This window comes from Schistocerca nitens, chromosome 9, assembly GCF_023898315.1.
Source record: "Schistocerca nitens isolate TAMUIC-IGC-003100 chromosome 9, iqSchNite1.1, whole genome shotgun sequence".
Lineage (NCBI taxonomy): Eukaryota > Metazoa > Arthropoda > Insecta > Orthoptera > Acrididae > Schistocerca > Schistocerca nitens.
In genome coordinates this window covers 48911642-48918459 of record NC_064622.1, presented here as the reverse complement: position 1 = coordinate 48918459, position 6818 = coordinate 48911642, and the positions used below count along the sequence as shown (strand labels likewise).

General features: G+C 43.0%; 1 pseudogene; it reads left to right on the top strand.

The window, feature by feature from the left end:
• The first annotated feature begins 1196 nt into the window (after nucleotides 1-1196).
• Nucleotides 1197-1314, top strand: LOC126204828 (5S ribosomal RNA; annotated as a pseudogene).
• The last annotated feature ends 5504 nt before the right edge of the window (nucleotides 1315-6818 follow it).

Here is a 6818-nt window from a genome sequence, read left to right as displayed (position 1 = left end):
AGCTCGAGCAAAATTCGTCTTGCTAATTTCAGTACCCTTTAGTGTCAGAGCGAAAGCCTTAGTGTACTGCAAAATTCATAATGCCACTTTTGTTTTCTGCTGACATATTTTTCATTGTTATGAATACATAATTTTATCTATGAACTGCCACATTTTCGTAATACTTGAGTATGATACAGGACATGATGTAAATACAGACCTCCTCGAAGTCAAAAGTCAGTAATACCCTACTAATTCGTGTTAAAATAGGCACAATAGTCTTACAGACAATGCTTTATTAAGATAGACTGCCATTGTGATGTTTCTATAGTAAGTTGAATTTAATTCGTATTGGTACATTGAATATTTTAATTGTGTTTTCCAATAGTTTATTGAACACAATAGTAATCATCAAAAAGAAATTAATCAGCAAACGTCACAATATCTGAAACAATCCGACAACGCCAAGGTAGTTTACGAATTCTACGCCTGTAGAAACCTACTGGTTCTAACGATGTCACTAAACCAGTGTAATTTGAAGAGCGTTTTCGTCTAAAAATGAGTTGCCTTGCCGGTTGATCGATCAGGAGCAGGGAGGGTAAAATTTTTCGAAGCGGCAGATATTCGTTATAGAGCCTGTGATGTGATGAGGGAACTTCACACATGAGATGTGACCCTACCTGCCTGTTATATAATAAAGAAGATGGACAACATCCTCCAGTAGTCCTCTCTTCATAAATATTGCTTCTATGCGTATTAATTCCGATCGTTATGCACCCAGGACAGTATTAGTTTTCTTGGCTATGTTAGCACGTTTTCCAAGGTCACAATTATGTACTAAAAAATCTCCAGACATCCCCGACTAGAGACTCACACGCTTATTCGTCAGACATGAATTTCTCTGTATCATGTTCCATCTGATTAGTGTAGGTCACACCTAAATAATGGATGTTATTGTTGAGATCTTTATTTGAAAAGCTGTCTGCAGTAGGTGTGGCTAAAAACCGCTCCGCGAACACACGTGCACCCTGGCCGCGCTCCTGCCCAGCGCTTCGAATGTAGCGGTGACAGGGTCAGGGGTGAGAAGGACGAGCGAAATGAGTGCTGGAGAGAGACGACGCCGGAGCAAAGGGTTCGCCTTGTCACATACCATACACTTCACTAGCAGTACTACTTGCGTTAAATCAGATTTATGTTCTGCATTACGGATACCATGGGGCAACGGCCTTGCCGCAGTGGATACACCGGTTCCCGTGAGATCACCGAAGTTAAGCGCTGTCGGGCGTGGTCGGCGCTTGGATGGGTGACCATCCAGGCCGCTATGCGCTGTTGCCATTTTTCGGGGTGCACTCAGCCTCGTGATGACAATTGAGGAGCTACTCGACCGAATAGTAGCGGCTTCGGTCAAGAATACCATCATAACGACCGGGAGAGCGGTGTGCTGACACCACGCCCCTCCTATCCGCATCCTCCGCTGAGGATGACACGGCGGTCAGATGGTCCCGGTAGGCCGCTCGTGGCCTGAAGTCGGAGTGCGTTTATCACGAATACTATGGCGTCTATGCACTTGTCCAAATTTGAAAAAGTGGGGAAACCACATCGTTCAGTGCCCAATGGGGATTGCCTTTCTTTTCGTATTGTGTAGCGGCCTTGCAGAGTGCTTAATATACCATCGAACTATTATGAGCTTGAAGAACGCTTATTCGATTGTCATTACGACACCAACAAAAAACACAATGCGATGCACTTGTCTTCTGACGAACGACAGTGAATGCTGGCTGAACTGAAGGCGGGCATTAGAGGAAAAACTGAGTTAATGGTAAGTAGAGTGGTAACAAAACCTCTTATGGAAGACATCACTAATATTTTATTCATTAAGGGTTTTAATGCATGGGAAGTATCATTTGGTAACAGGTATGGCGGACAAGACTGTTGCAGTCAAGCAAAAAGTAATCCTGTGGAAAAATCAGCTTGACACGGAACATTTCTCGTATTTCAAGGCAGTCATTTATAGACTAGACATGACTGTCCACGATTCAGTACTTGACATATTTCGTCATATTCACAAAGATATCCTAAGACATTGCCCAGCTGAAAGCGGATTTCGTTTTACTCGTATCTGTGAGAACGTTCTCATTTTCGGCTGCTGATGTACCTTACAACCAACAGCTTGAGCTGATAGATGTACAGTGATCCATCCAGCTCCAATCCAGAAATTTACAAGACTTTCGTAATGTGTTACCCGTAGTGCAATATCTTCCAGTGCACAGACAAGCTGCCAAAGTTATTTCAATGTCTGGTACGAAACGTATGTGCGAACATTTCTTTTTTTTTCTGTTATGAAACTAAGAACCACCAATGTTCAGGATTAACAGAGTTTCGTCTGTATAGCTCCATGCGTCTGACTACATCACGAATCATAGTTCTAGATGTTCTGCACATTCTAATGTGTATAAATTTATAAACATCACTACTTAACGGTAAATGGATGTATGTAAAGATTTCTGTGGTGCTGCTCACCGTATTAGCTCTATCAAATGTATTTAATTAATCAAGTAATAAAAGCTGTTGCCTCTGCAAGGAAGTAAAAAGTGGAAATAAACAGACGTGATAAACTCCTGCTTATAAAAGTGTGCTGTAATATTCACATCCTAGCAGCACTGTGTTGCAACACATCTTCCCAAGTTTCCCACGTGTGTAGCCCTCCACATAAAACCGTTTCACCCACACACCTGCTATGTATACTGTAGTGGTGGGCCAAGCCGAAGCGATAAACAGACTCTGCAGCGCAACTTTTGTCCAGGACTGGTTTACGGCACGGAAAGGACTACCATTAGCAGAACAATACTAATTCCTACATTTTAAACGTTATTTGACTATCCGAAGTCTCATAAAAATAAAAGAAAAAAAGTCGAAAAAACGTAAATAGCCACGTCTGTAACATAAAGCCCTCAAATAAGATTGACCAAGTGAATGTACATCCGTTACATACATTTTGGATGACGAACTAAGTTAGCTATTTAAGTTAGTGGATTATGTAGGTTAGACGCAACCAGTCGCCTTTGGAATTTAATACGATTGATTCTACCATTAAATAGTTTTCGAGATGACTGCAAACCCATCATCAGACACAGGTGTTCCAAGGACTTCAGTCTCAAGTCCATGTGGCAATAGAGGATAGGCTCGTAGGCTCGTGGTGACTACACTGGCTTGTAGTACCCAAGACAAATTAGTTGCGATAACGTACATTTCACCAGGCTGAATCCACAGGCACATGCAAAAAATAAAGGAACACACACACTCACGCACAGCATCTTCCTGCGCACAGTCCAGAAAATAATATCCCTTCACACCTTCATCCATGGTACGAGAAATCGTAACAAACTCACATAATGACTGGTTGTACACAATCTGCATAAACTCGCCAAATGGAAGTATTCACGTTCAAAATGGGCCTGAGTAAGACGATAACACGCTGCACTGATGAAATTTATTATTCCAGATGCAAAAAGTGAATGTTGCAGTTAAGGATCTCTGTAAGGTTCCCAAAGACGAAACAACTAACTAGAATTTCATATACTTCTGAATCTTTGAATTTATGCATAAGAGATGTCAAATGATAAACTCCATTTTCTGTACTTCGATCTACTACAATCCGTGATTTACTTCAATAATTTTTGTCATACATGAATGTCTTTCTACTGCTGTCTGTACATTCTGGGGATATTTATACAGTTAATTTTAAATCTCTGAATTTCTATTACTCATAACTGACTTACTCCGCCATTTTCCAATATTAAAAATGATACTTTTCTTCCAGTGGCTACTGTACGTATATAAATAACCGCGATATCTTTCGAACCAGCAAATTTAATGCAGCAGCCACTCGAAAGCGTTACGTGTAAAATAATTGCCGAGAACTTATTTGCATGGAATGTGGAGAAGTTTCTCATTAAAAGCCTCATAGCTATTAATTGTAGATGGAAATAAACGCACTGCTGTTCTTTTTCCGGCCTGCGGACAATTTCATTCACTTTCATTACGCACTCGCCGGGCAATGGAACACACGAGTCGCTCAATTAACCTCGCTGCCCGTATGCCTGTATAAACTTCCCGCCGAGTATAAAATGAATTAAATAGTCTTTACACTTGCAAATTTCATCAGTTCCACTTCCCTAGAGCTCCACTGTGGCACGCACAGGTATGATCTCTGTTTTATGTTGATGATGTATCACGCCACTTTACCTACTACCCGTGCAGCCGTTATCATCACGGTTTACTTACTCCTGAATTGTAATCATCAAAAAGATGATGTAACATCGGCATACTCAGTGTTACAAACTTTGGTAGCTGCACGTTGAGGAGACTACATAATGGAATTATCCACTCTATCTGACAAAAGAGGTGAAACACCCAGAATGGGAGGACGAAACGGAGTTAAACTTCACGTGTCGATTGGGCATTTGATATTATTTTAGTGACTCTAAAATCGAGTCATATTTACAGAGGATTTGACAATATGAACTCACATACCAGGATTTCGTTGCACAGCCTGCGACCTGGATGCTTGCACTCATGCTGTTGGTGTCGTAAAGCGGTTGTATCTTCTTCTCTGGCAAGTTGGACCACAAGTGTTGTAACTGGTCCCTGACATCCAGGACACTGGCAGTCAGACGGAACTGACGTCCGAGCTCGTCACGCACGTGTTCTATCGGGGACAAATCTGAGTATGTTAATGGACAATGAGTATCTCAACACAAGTAGCCAGCTCACGTACACGTGACATGTGTAGACGAGCGATTTCCTGTTACAAATGGCTTTCTGTATCCTGCTCCTCCCAGAGATTTCAGTAACTCCAAAGGTGTGGCTGTGAATTTAATTAAGTCAGATCATTCTGTACCTTGGTAAACTATTAACATTAGTGGCTTGCCTATTTCTTCCATGTAACCCACCTTAACCCTTTCGTAAAAAGAAGAAAATTAAAGGTCTAATAATTGAAATTAATGGATCCTTCTGTTAATAGGAAGGTTTATAAACTAAATATGCAATTATTTCAAACACTTTCGTGTGTTCTAAAAAATGCCGGGACGTGTTTGTCGCTGTGTACTTTAAGGGACAGTCATACACTGAAGAACCAAAGAAACTGGTACATCTGCTTAATATCATGTAGGGCCCCCGCAAGCACGCAGAAGTGCTGCAACACGACATGGCATGGACTCACTAATGTCTGAAACAGGTGCCGGAGAAAACTGACACCATGAATCATGCAGAGCTCTCCACAAATCCGTAAGAATAACACGGGGTGGAGATCTCTTCTGAACAGCACGTTGCAAGGCATCCCAGGTAAGCTCAATAATGTTCATGTCTGGGGAGTTTGGTGGCCAGCGGAAGTGTTTAAACTCAGAAGAGTGTTCCTGGAGCAACTCTGTAGCAATTGTGGACGTGTGGGGTGTCGCATTGTCCGACTGGATTTGCCCAAGTCCGTCGGATTGCGCAGTGGACATGAATGGATGCAGGTGATCAGAGATTGATGTTTGCGTACGTGTCACCTGTCAGAGTCGTATCTAGACGTATCAGGGGTTCCGTATCACTCCAACTTCACACGCCCAACACCATTTCAGGGCCTTCACCAGCTTCAAATATACCCTGCTGACATGCAAAGTCCATGGATTGGTTGTCTCCATACCCGAACACGTCCATCCACTCGATACATTTTGAAACGAGACTCGTCCGACCAGGTAACATGTTTCCAGTCACCAACAGTCCAATGTCGGTGTTGACAGACCCAGGCGACGCGTAAAGCTTTCTGTCATGCAATCAAGGGTACACGCGTGGGCCTTCGGCTACGAAAGCCCACATCGATGATGTTTCGTTGAATGGTTCGCACGCTGACACTTGTTGATGGCACAGCACTGAAATCTGCTGCAATTTGCGGAATGGCTGCATTTCTGTCTCGTTGAACGATTCTCTTCAGTCGTCGTTGGTACCGCTCTTGCAGCATCTTTTTCTGACAGCAGCGAAGTCGGAGATTTAATCTTTTACCAGATTCCTGATATTCACGGTACACTCGTGAAATGGTCGTACGACAAAATTCCCACATCATCGCTACTTCGGAGATGCTGTGTCCAATCGCTCATGCGGCAACTATAATACCACGTTCAAACACGCATAAATATTGATAACCAGTAACCGTACCAGTAACCGGTCTACCAACTGCGCCAGGCGTGGTCGACCGCAGTGCCGTATTCTGCCTGTTTACGTATCTCTGTGTTCGAATATGCATGCCTGTACCAGCTTTTTGGCGCTTCGGTGTAGAACACATTGCACATTATACAGGGTGATTTTTTCCACCGTGTACAAACTCTAGGGACTGATCGATGAGAGGACACGGAGCAGAAAAGTTCTAATGAACTTACATGCGGAAATGTATGGTTTCCAAGCAAAAAACCATTCAGTCAGTCATATTTTGTTTCAGAGACCACGGTCTAATACGCGCTGTTCCATGCAGCCACAGTTACATTATGTATGGTTTCCTCCTAGAGGATGCGTCATGCCCTAGCGCCCTCTCTTGCCTTAGTAATTGGTAGTGTTGTGTCTGGATCACTCCTCTTGTTGACTCACAATGTGGTGGGTGTGATACAGCATTGTACATAATGGTTCTGTTTTCGAATCGAGAGCTTGCCTGATTGGTGTTTACTTAGGGAAAGCCAAATGGTAACGGGCGGTGGGCAGCAAGATTGTATCAGGGGGCCTGTCTGTGCTGACAACAACCACAGCATTCAGTGTTTGCAACAGTGTTTCGGTGTTTGTCTGAGGCAGGGTCGTTCCAGAAAGCAGGA